Raw genomic sequence first — 18,696 nt, forward strand, 5'->3', positions numbered from 1 at the left:
ACCAGTGTAGTGTGTGGAGGGAAGTAGAGTGTTCACTGAGACGGGAAGGATTTCTCCTAAAACTACGCATTTAAAAGTCTCGATTTCAAGAGATTTTGGAATTAGTTGACCCAAGAAATGGAGGGATAGACTATATCAATGTGTATATCTTCCCTCGGTGAGATTTCAAGCGTAAACAAAAGCTCTTCCCAGCATTCTTAGCTTGTGAGGACTTTTAATTTGATACATGTATGTGACTCAGCCGCCTGGCTTTAAGCTAGGGGCGGAGAATGTGGCCACTGCAGCATAAACAGTGGGGACTGAGGCGCTGAGCTGGAGCGCTACCTTTGCCTCTTTTACTGGGCGGATTCGCAGATCCAGAATGACTGGGCAGCCAGGAAGGCAGCAGTGAAAAGTAAGTCATTGTATGGGTCGCATTGGAGGCTTGTGGCTGGCGGGGGAGCGGAGAGGAGCTGGGGGGCCGGGAAGGAGTCGAAGTTTTCTATTGTGCGCTCGAGCGACGGCTTACTGGAGCCTTTCTGCGCGATTCCGCGGGGGGGGGAGGGGCGGGCCGGCAGAAGCGGAAACCCGAGCTGCCTTACGAGGCTGGGACTACACGAGGGGCACCTCGGCTCCATTTCTTCGTCAGAAAAGATGCTGGTAAATCCGTGGAGCCGCCGGAGCCCCCGGTGCGCGTAGGCACGCACGGAGATCCTCTAAATCCGAAATCTAAGAAGAATAGAGCTTATAGACGCGGAAACTTCCTCGTAAGCCTCTAGCTAGCCTTAGAGCACAGTCATGGTGGTCTTCAGCGGGCACTTGATCTTTTCCTGGGGTTCCTAAGAAACTGCGTATGTGTATACATGGACGAGGCTTGGGCCGCTTAGGAGAGCACCAAACTCTCTGCGTGGGGGCACTCCAGACTCCTCAGTCCGTTCGTTTCACCCAAGATCTTTCTCTAGCTGTACCCTTCCCCCAAACTCCCGAATCGTATTGGCTTCTCTCTCTCAGCCCCCGGGATCGTCATACAAAACAGAGGACTTTTAGAGATACTTTTCATTTAAAAAGCCAGTTCTTTTTCGGGGAAAATTGGGTATTTCGAGACTTAGCAGGCAAACGCCTTTTTAACAGAAAAACTAGCATTTTCGAATGTGCGTTCCTGAGATTGCCTAGACTTAATTGTACTTAATTTCTAGGCCGTATAGCCTAGATTTGTCGAAGAAATTAGCAACATGAATTAAGACTATAGGGAGGGGCTGGGTGGCCCAGAGTTTGGAGGTCCTAGGTTCAAATATGGCCTCAGACACTTCCCAACTGTGTGACCCTGGGCAAGTCACTTCACCCCCATTGTCTAGCACTTACCACTCTTCTGCATTAGAAACCATACTCAGTATTGATTGTAAGGAGGAAGGTAAGGGTTTAAAAAAAAAAAAAAAAGACTAGGGAGGAATGCTAAACTTGCTCAGGAGAACAAACTTTCAAGGGCTCTATTAGCACCAATTTTCCAGAACCCACCGTCAATACTTTGTAAACACACAAAATGAATTGGAAATAAGAGATAGGGACTGGACCCATGATTTTGCTTCTACCCACGAAAATCACTTGGCAACTTCATTGCAATTTTTAGTCTTAAAAAGTTCCCTAGAGCATGTAAAAGTTAAGTGACTTGCTCAGGGTCACACAGTCAGAAAAATGCCCAGGCATGAAACAAGGCCTTCTTGGTTTCGAGTCTAGCTCTAAATGTAAATAATACAAGAAAGTCATTTTCAGTTGTTGTTGACTCTTTGTGACCCTATTTGAAGTTTTCTTGTCAGAGATACTGGAGTGGTTTGTTGTTTTCTTCTCTGGTTCATTTGACAGATGAAGAAATGGAGATAGAAAAAGTTAAATGGCTTGCTAGTATGTGGTCTGAGGCTGTATTTGAATTAAGGTAGGCCTAGCCCTCTATCCTCTGTGCTACCCAGCTTTCCCCCCAAAACAAGTCCAAGTATTTATGGAAAGCCAGTCCAGCTTTGGTGCCTCAGGGGACAAAGTTTTACCCTCTTTACTTCTAGATTTTTAAGAGTGCCAGAATGCAGCTGGGGATGCCTTAGAAGAATAAAGAATTCTTTATTTGTTTCTAACTTTTATTTCCCTCCTCTCTCTGGATCTGGATCAAAAGCCTGACACTCAAGAAGGAAGGGGGAAAAGGAATACGGTGAAGAAGTAGGATGGGCAAAAAGAAGGGAGTGGTACCAGGAAAGTGCTTTCAAATATTTTAGGTATCCCCTGAGTCTCAGAGCTGTATGTCAGCTAATCTGACTCCTTCCAAGCCTATCTCTCTTTACACATTGTCTGCTGCCAGTCTGGGTACTCCTGTATATCTCCTAAGCCTATTCATTCCAAGGCCAAGACTTATCCTTTGGGAGTAACTGCTGACAGCTGCTCTCTCCTTTAGGATCTGTCTCTGTGTTACAGATCTCTCTAGGCTCGATTTGGCTATTATCTTTTACCCCTAGAATTGGAGGACCTGGGTTCTAATCTTACCTTTAATACTACCAGTTTCCCCATCAGCACTCTTCCAACTCTAGGTCTAAGATCCTGTGGCCTGTAATTTTATCTTTTTACTCTGTCCTTCATTTTTTTTTTTTATAAATCCTCACAAATCAGGAAAAGCAAGCCCCTCCCAAATATCTTGAGAACACTAGCAGCCTAACTGACTAAAAATTTAGCATTTTTCTTTAAGGAAAAATTAAATGTTATAGATGATTTAACATTTTCCCTCCTAATAGCTAAAAAAAGATGAATAAAAATAAGAACAAAATCACCATACAAATGTCTATACATACATATAACGATTACATGTATGTGTCTAGAAACCATAAATGGTTTAACCAAAAGTAGATTTGGCCATCATTGAGCATTCAAATAAAATATGAATATATATGTAAAAGTGCTTTTCATAATTGTGCATTATTATGGAAAAAGGCACAAAAACTGCTATAGTTTCCCTTTTCTACTGTTTCACTTGCAAGCTATTTTTTAATAAACTTTGTATTTTAAAATAAAATAAACTTTCACCTTCTATCTTAGAATCAATTCTAAGTATCTGTTTCAAGGCAGAAGAGTGATAAGGGCTAGGCAAATGGGGTTAAGTGACTTGCCCAGGGTCCCACAGCTGGGAAGTATCTGAGGCCAGATTTGAACCCAGGTCCTTTCTGCCCTTATCCCCCATTCTTTCTATAGGTTCTCTGGGTTTCGTGACTGTTCTTTCCTCTCCAGTCCAGCTTGGACTTTGTTCTAACACAACTGGAATTAGAGGAGTTTGGAAAAATTCTTCATCAGCATTATTAAAATATCACATAGGGACAACTAGGGAGCACAATGGATAGAATGCCAGGCTAGGAATTTTGAGGACCTGGGCTCAAATCTGGCCTCAGATACTTCGTAGCTGTGTGACCCTGGGAAAATCACTTACCCCCATTGCCTAACCCCCTTACCACTCTTTTGTCTTAGCACTAAGACAAAAAAATAAGGATTAAAAAAAAAAATCACAAATATTTCTGGTTCTAGACCCCAACAGAGACATAGCAGAGAAGGGCAGCTAGACTGACTAAAGGCACTTTCATATGAAGATAGACTTAAAAATTAGAGGTTACAAGTTAAAAACATGAAGTCCAAGCAGAGATATGATCAAATTTTATAAATTCTTGAAGCAAGATTTGTTCATCAGATCCTGCCTGTTGAAGCTTGAAATAAGCAGAGTTAGGACAAAAGGGGGAAGTATGGATTTACACAGTGAGTAGAACTGGGCCCTGTGTTGGTATGAGTGAAAAATATGAAGAGATTTAAGGTAGAGGCTAGAGCTGTGACTTCATTAGTTTAGGTGGAACTCCCTTGACCAACACAGGGCAGCATCCTCTCTGTAGTTACAGCTTGAATGCAGCAGGCCCTTGTGGCTCTGAGGACAGCTCTCTATCCACTATACCACCCTACTTCTTTAAGAATGATTTAGATTAGCCCATGGATTGTAAGTTCCGGTTATTAAAGGATATTTGGAAGGCATTTAGGTGGCTCAGTGGATTGAGAGCAGGTCCTGGGTTCAAATTTGGCTTCAGACACTTCCTAGTTGTACAACCTTTGGCACCTCATTTAACCCCCATTGCTTAGTCTTTAATGCTCTTCTGCCTTAGCATCCATACATAGTTTTGGTAAGGCACATACATAGTATGAAGGTATAAAGGTAAGGGTTTGGAAAAAAAAAAAAAAGAGGTGGTGAATGGTGGAAAGAAGAAACCTTATTGAGAAGGGAGAGACTGATTTTCTTTTCTTGGGGATCCAGAATTCATAGCTAGACTAATTTAGATCCACTTCTTCTAGGAAACAGGGGATGAACTATATACATAATAGAATAAAATGTAATCAGAATACATGGATTTTTTTTCCAAACTGCACATTTCAGAAGGTAATACCTTTCTCACAGTGTCGTGATGGTCTAATGAGTTAGTATATATGAAACGCATTATAAACCTTAAAGTCCTATATAAGTGCTAGATATTAATATTATGTATGCCCTTTCTTAGACTTGGTGCCCAGAACTGAATCAAATACTCCAGTTGTGGTCTGACCAGGGCAGACAACAACGGTGAGGTTATCACTATTTCAGGACAGTGCCTGGCACATAGTAGATGCTAAATAAATGCTTGTTGGCTGATTGATTGACATCCTGTCTTACTAAAATTACATCATTGAATTCTGTTATTGCACATTTGACCTGTTGAAAGTTTGTACTTCTCTAAATCTCCTCTTCTCACTAAGTTTTTTTGTTTGTTTTTTTTTAATCCTTATCCTTCTATCTTAGAATGGATACTAAGTATTAGTTCCAAGGCAGAAGAGTGGTAAAAGCTTGGAAATTGGGGTTAAGTGACTTGTCCAGGGTCAACCAGCTAGGAAGTGTCTAAGGCCAAATTTGAACCTAGGGGCTCTCGTACTCTACGCCTGGCTCGGTATCCTCCAAACCACCTAGCTTCTCCTCCTAGATCTTTTACAGATGAATTTCCTGCCTTTTCTGTTCTCTATTTGTATAATTGATTTCTTAATCCCAAGTAGAAGACTTTTACATTGATCTCTTTTCAGTTTTATCTTACTAATTTGCCCCCAGTGTTCTAACCTATTAAGAATTTTAAAATATAATTTAAATTTAGCTAGATTTTATCTCGGTTGATATTGAGGATGTTCATTCTCCCTTCAAGCTTTGTGTCATCTGTAAATTTAATAGCGGTCATCTGTGCCTTTCATTGACAAAAGTATTAATACAGCACAGATTCCTGGAGCACCAGACTAGAAAACAGCATAGGCATATCCATTATTCCCTTCCTCATGATTTCATTCTTATCTGTTTATGAAAGTCAACTTGAAGAACTTCATCTTGGTAACATGTTCTAACAATGCTTCTGTTTGGTAGTTTTTCTGTGAAATAGGGATGGGGACTAGGCTTGTCTAAGGGAAGGGAGCTCCTCGAAGGTGGATGCTATTTCTTCTCTTCTCACTTTTCCTTTCCTCTATTCTGCTCACCTCTCTTTTCATCTCTTCCTCTCTATTTTTCTATTTTTCCTCCTTACCCTTTCCATTCTTCTTTCTCATCTACTCTTCTCTTTTCTTCTCCTTTTCTCTATTCTTCTCCCCCTCCCTTCTCCTCTCCGTTCCTTCCCACTCCTCTCCCCTCTCCCCGCCCCCCTGCCCTCTTGTCTTCTCTTTTCTTCTCTCCTTTCCTCCCTTCATTCTCTAGACCTCTGAGAGTTTAAGTGACTTGCCTAGGGTCACCAAGTCAGGATGTATTAGACAGGAACTCAGCCCACATCTTACTGGCTTCAAAGGTAATTCTCTATCTACCACACCATTTGGTATTTCTTTGAAAATACTCTATACTTCTCACTTTTAATTAATTATTGCTGGCTTTGCTACCAGTTTAGTCTGAATTAGGGCTAATTCAATGATATTTTCACATGTATAATCTATTGAACCAAGGGTCAAGAGCTGGAAGGAATCTCAGAGCTCATCCATGCCAACCCCTTCATTTAAAATTATGGAAACTGAGGCAGACAAATATGGAAGCATACAGTTAAACATCTGAAAAAGATCTGGGGATTATAGTGGACTGCAAACTCAGCAAGACCTTAGTGTGATGTGACATAAACAAGTAAGTTACCAGAAGGCGTACAAGTAGCTGGTATCAGAGGCAGGATTTGTTTATTTTATTTTTTGTAAATATATTTATTTTATTTTTACCAATTACATGTAATTACAAATTTCTGCATAAGTTTTCCTAAATTATATGATCAAACTTATCTTTCTCCCTCCCTTTCCCTTCCCAGGGCTGGCAGGTGACTCAGTCTGGATTATACATGTATTGTCATGCAAAACATATTTCTGTATTTTTCATTTTTGTAACTGATTAACTTTATAAAACCAAACCCCCAAATCCTATGCCCAAATAAACAAATGATAAGTCATATGTTTTCACCTGCATTTCTACTCCCAAAGTTCTTTCTCTGGAAGTGAACATCCTTCTTTGTCCTAGTCCCTCAGAATTGTCCTGGATTTAAACCCAGGTCCTCTGACCACACAACCAGTGCTCTTTCCACTGTATTTTGCTGCCTTTCTGTATTTCTTTTCAAATAATCTTTGCTTTAAATTTTAATTAACTGAGACTTACCTTCTCATGATAGTGAAGTTTGTGATATTTTCACATGCATAATTGTTTTCATAGTCTTAGTTAGCTGTGATGTTAGACTTCACAGATCTGTGAATTCCAGTGTGCTCTGCCCTCCCCCAGTGTTAGCCTCCACTTCCTAGCAGGCTGGCTGAAGTTAGAGAGAGTTGATGGGAGGAGGATGAATCAATCAACAAACATTCATTAAGCACTTACTCTATGCCAGGGACTGCTAAGAACTGGGAATATGGAGAGAGAGGCAGAGACTGAGAGATAAAGATATAGAGAGAGTCAGAGAGAACTACAGAAAGAGAGAGATAGCAAGAGCTAAGGAGACTGAGAGAACAACAGATAAGACACTGAGACAAAGACAGAGATAGTTAGAGAGAACAATAGAGACAGTGACAGAGAGATAGCAAGAGGCACAGAGAGAAAGACGGGCAGAGAGAGCACTAGACAGACACAGAAACAGAGAGGCAGAGACAGTTCCTCTCCTCAAGGAATTTACAGTCTAAAGGAGGACAGTGTACAAGTGTACAAGCAAACTATATACAGGGTAAATAGCAGATTAAGAGAGGGAAGGCAATAGAATTAAAAGGCTTGGGGAAAGCTTATAGTAAAAGAAGATTTTAGTTGGTACTAAAAAACGCCCTGGAGATCAATAGTCAGAAACAGAGGAGGGAGAGTGTTTCAGGCATGAGGGACAGAGAAAATACATGGGGCTGAAAAATGGATGATTTAGGAAGATTATTAGAATACCATATACATCTCTATATTTCTGATTACAAAAAGTTACTATTTTTTACTATAGGAAATTTCAAATATCTTTTTTTTTTAAAACCTTTACCTTCCATCTTAGAATCAATACTCTATATTGCAAGATAGAAGAGCAGTAAGGACTAGGCAATGGGGTTAAGTGACTTGTTCAGGGTCACACAGCTAGGAAGTAATCTGAGGTCAAATTTGAACCCAGCATCTCTCCACCAAATCACTTAGCTGTCCCCTCCAATAACCTCTTATTCAGAGTTACAGCTATCCATAACATCATGGCTACTCAATGGAAGCTTTCACAATTACCTCCTCTCCTGCTGTCCCAAATAGCCTTTTTTTAGTGTGGAGCTGCACGTCTAGTACACACAAATATCCCTTGGCACCTTTTACAGAGGAAATGTTTCCTGGAAGCACAGATCATTCCCTCCCCTTGCACCAAAGCCACCCTCCTCCCTGGCCTCAGCGGCCTGGCTGGCTGACTGTCCACATTCCAGCTTTCCCACCCTGGCCTCAGCAGGGGGCTGGACCCACCTCCTCCCGCATGTCTCTCCCCACCAGGCGAGGAGAGGCTCTCAGGTGGCTTTATATCCTCTCCTAGATAAGGCAGGAAGCATGCCAAGCCCTGCCTTAAGGCTCCCTGCAGAAGCCTTCCAGAGGCAGCATCTCTGACCATGAAGGGGGGGGGGAGGGGGAGAAGCCATTTAGATCCAAGAGAAACAAGTCAGGTAAACTGTTTACAGAAGATTGGAAAGTGCAAGCACGGCGCCCAGCTATTTCAGGAAACAAACAGCGAGGCTTGGCCACCCCAGCATCCAGCGCAAGCATCTTTGGTGTATTTCGGGCCACAGGGATGATCAGGTGGCTTCCTGTGGACATGGTCCAAGGGGTATAGGCTCACCCTTCAGTCACAGAAACAGCATTTGTGGGTCTGTAAAGGAACCTGAGAAGCAAAACATGTTTTCATTTCAGATATTGGTTTAAAAGCCCTTTGGACAGGGGCAGCTGGGTGACTCAGTGATTAGAGAGCCAGGCCTGGAGATGGGAGGTCCTGGGTTCAAATATGGTCTCAAGACACTTCCTAGCTGTGTGACCCTGGGCAAGTCACTTAACCCCCATTGCCTAGCCCTTACCGTTCTTTTGCCTTGGAACACAGAATTGATTCCAAGATGGACAGTAAGGTTTTTTTAAAAGTTCCAGAAAAGATAATTCTGCTATATTAGTATATCTATTGTTCTCGAAATTCCTCCTGTAGCTTTATTTCCTATATTTTGTCTTTAGCCTACAAAGGTGGGGCCGGGGGGGGGGGGGAAGCCATTATAATCTTTTGCTTGAAGATCTCTTAAATCTCCCTTCCACCGAGGCAGAGAGAGGTTAAATGACTTGTCCAGTATCACCCAGCTGGAATGTACCTGAGGTAGGATTTGCACTCTGAAGTCCAGTGCACCCTGTATTACATCATTTAACTAACTGCCTCCTAGATTCTCAGGATTGCTTTTATTGTGGCGCTCAGAGTAAATGACTGGCTCAGTAGATAGAGAGTCAGACCTGGAGTCAGGAGGTCCTGGGTTTAAATCTGGCCTTTGATACTTCTTAGCTGTTTGACCCTGGGCAAGTCACTTAACCCCATTTGCCTCATCCTTGGCCTTCTGTCTTAGAGTTGTTTCTAAGGCAGAAAGTAAAAAGTTTAAAATAAAACAAACAAATACTAATTGACTGATGCCTACCACTTCTCCCAGTTCCTTTAATCTGACTGTGGCTGAGCAGTAAGACTATTCTCTACAGTCCGTCTCCCACCCCAACCCTTTTTATAAACTTTTACCTTCTGTCTTAGACTCAACACTAAGTATGGATCCCAAGGCAAAAGAGCTCAATGGGGGTTAAGTGACTTGATCAGGGTCACACAACTAGAAAGTATTTGAGGCTAGATTTGAACTCAAGATCTCCTATCTCAAGGACTGAGTCTATATCCCTTTTAATGCTTCCCAAATACTATTTGCTTCATTAATTATAGTGCCACCTTGTTGACTTGGGGTGGGGTAGTATCTTCAGGTTTTTCTCTTTCTTACCAAATAATAGGTGTAAAATGCTTCGCACAGTGCCTGGCACATAGCTATATTAATGCTTATTCCCTTTCCTGGCTCCTTCAATATGGGCAGCTAGGTGGCACAATGGATAGAGTCAGAAAAACTTCTCTTCCTGAGTTCAACTCTAGTCTCAGACACTTACTAGCCGTATGATCCTGGACAAGTCACTTTGCCCTGTTTGCCTCAGTTTTCTCATATGTCAAATGAGCTAGAGAAGGAAATGGCAAACTGTTCCAGTATCTTTGCCAAGAAAACCCCAAAATGGGGTCACAAATAAATGGATATGACTGAAAAAGGATTGAGAAACAAAGCTCCTTCATAGGCAGGCAAACAGTTGTTCCATATTCTGCTCAGTCAGATATTTTGTTTATATTCCTTAGGGCACATATCTTGATTGGATTTTATTCCTGTTGTATGCAGGGCATTTCCTTGGTTCCTGGAAGAAATTGATATAATTTAGTTTTAATAAGTTAATAATATTCACAGTAGCTAGCTGCCATTTATTTTTTATTTTTTATTTTAATAACAAATTTCCACATAAATTTTCAAAGTTATACAATCCATATTGTGTCCCTCCCTTCTTCCTCCTCCCTCCCAGAGCTGACAAGCAATTTGGTCTGGTTTGTACGTGTATCATGCAAAACATATTTCCATATTATTCATTATTTCTGTAAGCAAATAATCTTATAGGACCAAAATCTCAAATCATATACCTGAATAAACAAGTAATAAATCATATGTTTTCATCTACATTCCTACTACAACAGTTCTTTCTCCTCAGAATTGTCCTGGATCATTGCACCAAGTCTATCACAGCCAACTATCCCACAATATTGCTGTTACTGTGTACAGTGTTTTCCTGGTTCTGCTTATTTCACTCTGCAACAGTTCATGAAGGTCTTTCAGCTCTTTCTGAAATCATCCTCTTCATCATTCCTTTGAGCACAATAGTATTCCATCCCCATCATATACCACAATTTGTTCAGCCATTCCCCAATGGAGGGACATCCCTTTAGTTTCCAATTCTTTGCCACCACAAAAAGAGCAGCTAGCTGCCATTTATAAATATAAACATTAAAGTTTTATAAAGTGCTTTACATTTGTTGTCCCATTTTATCCTCTCAACCACCTTGTGCTACTATTATTTTCATTTTACAAATGAGGAAACTGCAACTAGGAGAGGGTCTTGACTCAGGTCACAGAGCTAGTGAAGATCTGAGGCAGGATTTGAACTTGAGTCTGCCTGACATCCAACTCCAACATCCTATGCTCTCCGATCTAGCACCTGATTGTCTTTTTAAAAATGTGGCTTCCAGGGGCAGGAGGCAAAATGGCTCCCCCTATTCATCCAAAGCTCTTTCCAGGGCAATGGGAGAGCAGCATGCTTGGTGGGAGAATCTTACAAGTTCATCTTGTAGCTTCTCCCAAGCCAGGGTCCCTTCTGCGCCTGTGGAAGTGGGTTTGGACACAGCATAAAGAAATGCCCCTTTCCCTCCTCTATTTTCTTCCATTCACAAGATTTAGGCTTAATATTTTATATAATACTTATCTCCACAGGCCATTATTTTGGGTAGTATATAAAATTAAATCCAGAAGACAGAATGTTTGCCCTTTCAGAACATAAATTTTTTTTAAAATCCTGCTTTCTGTTTTAGAATCCATACTAAGTATGAATCCCAAGGCGAAAGAGCAGTCAGGGCTCTGCAGTTGGGGCTAAGTGACTGGTCCAAGGTCACATTTAAACCCAGGGCTTTCCCACTCCAGGCCTGGCACTCTGTCCACTGGACTACCTAGCTAACCCAGAACATAATGTAGATGGCAGATTTTAATAGGAAACATATTTTGAAAAGCAGATTAAAAAATACAAGAGGGAGTGCATACGTTTGCTGAACATTTTTAATTTTCTTTTTTTGTGGTATTTTGGAGGGATAGAAGGAATCAGTCCCTCCATGCATATAGCATGTATGTATGACCTGCAAGACACTATGGCAGAACAACAAAGGCTAAAACCAAGGGTTATCAGATTTAGAGAGAGCTAGAAGGGAGCGTAGAGGTCCTCCATCCTAATTTTAAGGAGGAGATGACCAAGATGCAGGAGACCAAGCTACTTATTTGCTTGAGGTTGCCATGGAAGTAGTGGCAAAGGCAGGATGGTGGTAAAGGGTGAACCACTGGATCTGGAGTCTAGAAACCTGAGGTCAAATCCTTCGCTTTCACTTACTACCAGGGCAAGTCACCTGACTTCTCTTGGCCTTAGTTTCCTCAGCTGTAAAATGGCAGAGGATGGGCTGGGTGGGAAATAGGTGACTTTTTTTAAGCCCTTACCTGCTGTCTTAGAATTAACACTGAGTATTGCTTCCTAGGCAGAAGAGTGGTGAGGGCTAGGCAATGGGGGTTAAGGGACTTGCCCAGGGTCACACAGCTAGGAAGTACCTGAGGTCAAATATGAACCCAGAATATCCCATCTTTAGGCATGCTTGTTTCTCCACTGTGCTACCTAGCTACCCTGAGCATACTTGTTTATCAGAATTTCTCAATTCTTCATCTTCCATCGATTTAGAGGTGTTCTTTCCATTTACATAGATGTAGTCATTGTTTATATTGTGTCTTAGCTTTGCTTATTTCATTTTGTACCAGTTCATGCAAGTCTTTTCCATGCTTCTGAATTCATCATGTCCTTCCATTCTTTTTTTTTTTTTTTTTTTTACCTTTACCTCAATCCTGTGAATTGGTTCCAACGCAGAAAAGCTGTAAGGGCCAGGCAATGGGGGTTAAGTGACTTGTCCAGGGTCACATAGCTGGGAAGTGTCTGAGGGCATATTTGAACCTAGGACCTCCCTTCTCTAGATCTGCTCAGCTGCCCCCTACATTGATTCCTACAGCCCAGTCCTATTCCATTACTTTTGCCTACCATAGTTTGTTTAGCCATTCTCCAGACAATGGGAATCCATTTTGTTTATAGGCTTTTGGTGCTATAAAAAGTGATGTTATAAAAATGTTGCTCTAAGTGGAGCCTTGTTTTGTGGGGTTGAAGGGTGTAGTTCAGCAATCTGCTTGGATTTTATGCTCAGTAGAAGAATCTCTGCATTGTGTAATTAATTTTAAAACTACAATTCCCAGCACTCCACTTTTCTTCTCAAGTTACGTGCTGACATGAGGAGGATATAAGTTTTGTGTAGCTCCACCTCTTGTGCTCTTCCTGCAATTGCAGTGGCTGCCACCAGTTGTTTTTTTTTTTAATAATTTTTATTTTTTAGAAAAGTTATCATGGTTACATGATTCATGTTTTTACTTTCCCCTTCACCACCACCCTCTCCCCCTCCCCAGCTCCTTCCCCCCCCCATGGCCAATGCACATTTCCACTGGTTTTAACATGTGTCCTTGATCAAGACCTATTTCCAAATTGTTGATAGTTGCATTAGTGTGGTAGTTTTGAGTCTACATCCCCAATCATGTCCACCCCAACCCATGTGTTCAAGCATTCATTTTTCTTCTGTGTTTCCTTTCCTGTACTTCTTCCTCTGAATGTGGGTAGCATTCTTTTCCATAAATCCCTCAGAATTGTCCTGTGTCATTGCATTGCTGCTAGTACAGACGTTCATTACATTTGATTTTACCACAGTGTATTGGTTGCCAGCAGTTTTTTTTAAATAGGCAGGAAAATTTAGTTATGTGGTCTTATTTTGTTAGATAATTACCTTTTTTTAATTCCTTTATTTCTGGTGATTATTAATAACCTTTATAAAATATAACACTTGGAGTATTGGACATTAATTTAAATCCTACAGCATCAAAGGGATGTACATTTTTGGCTGATCTTTCATGGCCTTCTTGGACGGTAAAACAGCTATTTATTTTCATCTAGAAAAGAAACTTGCAAATTTTCAGCCAAATTTTTGAAAGATCATCTCCCTTAAGCACAAGAAGAGGAAGATGAGGCTGGACTAAAGTCATATGAAAGAGAACTGCAGGTTTTAGTGGACAATAAATTCCATATGACTTATTGAGGTGATCTAAGGCTGCACAGGACTAGGTGGCTCAATGGATAGAGCTCCAGATTTGGAGACGGGAGGTCCTAGGTTCAAATTTGGCCTCAAATACTAACTATCTGTGTGACCCTAGGCAGGTCACTTAACCCCCACTGCCTAGCCCTTGCTGCTCTTCTGCCTTGGTACCAATACACATAATTGTGTGAAAAGGAAGGAAGGAAGGGATTAATTAACTAAATTGCAGTCCCATGTATCTGCATCTTAACTATTTATATTTGCCCATCTATCACAAATCCCAGCCCATCTGTCTTCTCATCCGGAGCAATCCTTGTTTATACCCATTCATTGAGCCTTCACAAAAGGATCTGCCCATTTCACAGGTGTTTTACTATTCCATAGATGTAGCACTTAGGCTGTCCATGTAGATTGTAGAGGGAGCTTTAGTGGATAGAATGTTAGACCTAGAGTGGGAAGACCTCAGCCCACATCCTGCCTCTGACACTAATTGTATGACCTTGAGCAAGTCACCTAACCTCTGTTTGCCTTCGTTTCCTCATCTGTAAAACGGGGGTAATAATATCACCTTAGTTCCCAGGTGTGTTGCAAGCATCAAATGAAATAAGATGAGTAACATCCTTTAAACCTTAAAGCACTGTATAAATGCTATTTTTATGATCTGTCCTACCTCCTAATGTTGTAATTTAATGTTTGCAAAGCCTTTTCTTTCCAGCTCTCCTATTCTCTAGGCAGTAAGAGTATTATTATCCCCATTTAACAGATGTGGTAACTGACAAGTTAAGTGGCTTGTCAGTGTGGCACAGCTGGTACGCTTCTGAGGCAGGAGCCAGGCCCCTGCCTTCTACAGATGCTGCTATTCCACGTTGCCTCTTAAGGAAAAGCAGAATTTTGACTTTTGAAAATTATGCCCTTGCACAGTGGAAGAAAAGACATGCTATTTTAGAAACCTATTGTGGAACTAAAATGGCAACCTCATTGTTTTCTGCTTGAAGGATTTTCTGGCCAACTGTATGTGAGGCACAAGCCAGGCTGCAAGAATGGCCAGGAGGGCAGCTGGGGATGGAGAGCCAGGCCTAGAGATGAGCCCCCTACCTAGCCCTTACTACTCTTCTGCCTTGGAACCAGTACACAATATTGATTCTAAGATGGAAGGGAAGGGGTTTAAAAAAATCCATATTCAAACTATGTCCTTCAGCCTGCATAAAGTATACAAATATACCCTTTTAAGAGCAGAAAGAGATCCAGACCTGGAGACAGGAGGTCCTGGATTCAAATGTGGCCTCACAAACATCCTTTTTGACCCTAGACAAGAAGTCACTTAATCCCAATTCCCTAGTCCTTACTGCTTTTCTGCCTTAGGACCGTTACTTAGTATCAGTTCTAAGACAGAAGGTAAGGGTTTTTTTTTTTTTTAACACCAATAGAACTTTTCCCTTCAATTCCCTAGTATTCCATCTCAGAGGGTACAACAGAGCAAGGAATTGCACCTTTAACTGAGTCACTGCTTTGGGAATCTTGTCCTTCTGTGGGGCAGACATGAAAGAACAAGGGATCTCTTGTTCTTTTGGAACCTCACTTCTTCTGGAACTTCTGTTTCCCATAGGTTACTCATGGCTGCTCTTCCTCCTTCTCCCCCTCCTTCTCCCCCCTTACCTTCCATCTTAGAATCATTACTGCGTATTGGTTCCAAGGCAGAAGAATGGCAAGGACTAGGCAATGGAGGTTAAGTGACTTGCTCAGGGTCACACAACTAGGAGGTGTCTAAGGCCAGATTTGAACCCAGGCCCTCCCATCTCTGATACTGGCTCTCTATCCCCTGAGCCACCCAACTGCCCTGTGTAGCTGTTCTTGTTAAGGCCATCCACTTCCCCTTCAGATTTCTATTATCTATTGCCCTGCACACACTGAACTTCTGGTCTTGTTTCTCTGGGCGCACCTGTGCAAACATAATAGCATGAGGTGGTACAGTGCAGTATTAGGGGACTCTTCCCTCCCCCAGCTCCTCCTCTTATTCTCAAGAAACTCATTTCCTCTCTAAATGCAGCAGCCCCCCATGTAAAATCAAGACAGATGTCCCTAGGCTCCTAGACTAATTCTCAGGGCTTGAGCTTGGATGGAACAGAAACTGTTTCCCCCCCCCCAAATCCTCTAACTTGTTCTTGTGACTCGTCTGATGGGTAGGTGGCAATGTAACTCATGAAAGACTGATTTGCCCAGGAATCTGTCAAATAACCGTTTCTGTCATCCAAAATTGCATTGTGTATAAAACATACGCTGTGCACCAGGAAGGGGAAGTGAAGGGAAGGGAGGGAGGGAAGGAGATAAGTTCAGTCCTATAACTTAGGAAAACTTATGGAAATTTGTTATTACATGTAATGGGTAAAAAACAAAAAAATAAAAAAATAGGCATTCATTAAAAAAAAAAAAAACACCCATGTTGTGGTAAAAGGGAAAACAGGCATATTCTGTAGCACTCTGAGGAGACCTAATCTCCCATTCCAGGCACTCAAAAATAGATTTCCCAGAACTCTCACCCTCTCTGGGATTTAAATATTGCCTAGTGATAAGGGCAGCTAGGGGGTACAATAACCCCTGCACCAGGCCTGGAGTTGGGAGAATCTGGGTTCAAAATTGACCTCAGACACTTCCTAGCTATATGACCCTGGACAAGTCATTTAATGCTATTTCCCTAACCCTTGCCCTTCTGTCTTAGAGTTGTTACTAAGACAGAAAGTAAGGGTTTGAAATAAAAAAGGAAGAAGATTAATTTGTATCGATTCAAAAGAATCTTCATTTGGCCATTGTTCACTTGGAGCCTTAAAGCCATTTTTCTTGTGTCATTTCAGTTGTGGCTGACTCTTTGTGACCCCAGTTGGGGTTTTCTTGGCAAAGATTCCCAAGCAGCTTGCCATTTCCTTCTCCAGCTCATTTTAGAGATGAGGAACTGGGCAAACAGGACTAAGTGACTTGCCCAGGGTCACACAACTAGTGTCTGAGGTCAGATCTGAGGATTGGGGATGTTCCAAGCTATGAAATCTATATTAGAAGATCAAATTTGGAGATATTTTCTGTTATTTAAAAAAAAAAAAAAAGCCTTGCCTTTAAAACCTAACAGCTAGATAAAGAACCAGACTTAGAAATGGGAGGTCCTGGGTTCAAATATGGCCTCATTCCTAGCTAATTGCTTCCTAAGAGTTGTTACCAGGACAAAAGACAAGGGCTAAAATAATAATAATAATAATAAGATAAAGTGCCTAGTGATGGTCTTTAGGTTTAGTGGATGAATAGAAAGTTATCCCCTTGTAGAAGAGACTTTTTAAGAGAAGGACAAAAATGTCAGAAAATATCCTCAGATTTGATTTTCTAATATGAATGGAGTCAGATCAGGGGAGCTACTTCCCTTCCAAGACCAGCCAGTAGCCAGCAAAAAACCCTTGGAGTCTTTCGAAACTTCTTACCCCAGGACATCCCCAGTCCTCAAGGCAAGTAAAAAGAATCTAGACATAAAATGACATGGGGAACATATTTCAAGACTCAGGGCTTAAATTGCTTGAAGCCTCACCACAGTAATGATGCCACTTACACATGCCACCAGTCAGACACCTGGGCTCTCCCCTGATGAGAAAAATTGGGGGCTGCCAATGACAGCCAGAATTCAGGCACCAGCAATAGGAGAGCTCTGTAATGGGGGATTCTGTTGTGTAGTACGGCCCTCCACTAACCAAATGAAAGTATAGTCCAGCCTCTGTAAGAAAACTAGAGATGCTTGGGCTGATTCAGATATCCTTCCCTGTCACATTAGCCAGCCAGGGGACATAGTATGTGCATACTTTTGAAGTCCACTAACAATAGTTTGCTGTTGGGGGTGGGGTGGGGTAGCTGGGTGGCTCAGTGGATAAAGAGCCAGGCCTAGAGAAAGGGGGTCCTGGGTTTGAATCTGGCCTCAGACACTTCCTAGCTGTGTGACCCTGGGCAAGTCACTTAAACCCCATTGTCTAGCCCTTGCTGTTCTTCTTTCTTGGAACCAATACACAGTATTGATTCTAAGATGGAAGGTAAAGGCTTTTTTTGTTTGTTTGTTTAATGAAAAATCATATGCTTAGATATGCATTCCAAACAGTTCTTTCTCTGGAGGTGAATAATAGTCTTTGTCACAAGTCTGTCAGAGTTGTCTTAGATCATTGTAACTGAGAGTTGCTTTAAAAAAAAATAATAAAAGGATGCTATGTGTCCCTGGTACAAAGATCCATCTCAAGTCATAACCCAAACAGCCGAGAAAGGTTACGAGAAGACCACTTTGGATCCCTGCCAGTCATGTCCACAAAGCACCAGTGATCCAGCAGCCAAAGAAGGTTCATTCCCCAAGTTCTAGACTGTAAAGGGTTCTGGGGAACCGAAGCTCACCTATTAAAAACAGAACAAATCATCCTGTCGCTTCCTGAATTCAAAGGGGAATCCATGCACCCAGCCACTCCTCTGCTCTTGGGCTTTGTCCTGATTCTTTTAAACACTCTCTATTGCATTGAATAGTTTGTTTTTGACTGTTGTTGCCTCCGTAAGAACCTTTTGGTGTCAAGGCCAGCCTTAGTATGCTGAAACAATATATCATTTTGGTATTCTCTCTGCTTTTCCTGGTGACCGCATCCTGCCCAGCTAGGGACCAAAGACTAGCTCTTTCCGGCTCAGACAATAGAAGAGAATGCTTTCACCCCACTCAGGGAACAAGACTGAGCCATTCCCAGAACAAAAGCAGTGGAAAGGAAGGGGCCCAAACCCTCCAGCAAGAATAAAGAAAAGGCTTTCCAATACCCCACAGCCTGTTAGTCATTGATTCCTCTGTCCTGTAGCCAGGTAACCAAACTGGGGGGTATTCTCCTTCCAAACACTGCTTCCAAGGATAGAGACTGTGAGGTTTCTCATTCTCCTTGTCTAAACCATTACCTGTTAACATTTCCCTGGTTTAACTAGTGAGGGAAGCCAAGGCAGGAAGCCGCTTGACCCTTGCAAAACATATCATTGCAAAACACATGGCAAGCAGGCCCCTGACAAAGTACATAGATGTGTCAACACCCTAACTACATATAATTGCAAAACACATGGCAAGCAGGCCCCTGACGTGTCAACACCCTAACTGCAAGATGCTGACAGGCGGCGGGTATAAAAC

General features: G+C 41.9%; 1 protein-coding gene across 1 annotated transcript in view; it reads left to right on the forward strand.

The window, feature by feature from the left end:
• The first annotated feature begins 302 nt into the window (after positions 1 to 302).
• The window catches only part of KCTD20 (potassium channel tetramerization domain containing 20), a 72,869-nt gene continuing 54,475 nt past the window's right edge, over positions 303 to 18,696 (forward strand). Inside the window, exon 1 of the mRNA XM_044674314.1 lies at positions 303 to 394. The gene's annotated coding sequence lies outside the window, so the exon portion shown is untranslated. The remainder of the gene's footprint in view (positions 395 to 18,696) is intronic.

Source organism: Gracilinanus agilis, chromosome 4, assembly GCF_016433145.1.
Source record: "Gracilinanus agilis isolate LMUSP501 chromosome 4, AgileGrace, whole genome shotgun sequence".
NCBI classification, from domain to species: Eukaryota; Metazoa; Chordata; class Mammalia; order Didelphimorphia; family Didelphidae; genus Gracilinanus; species Gracilinanus agilis.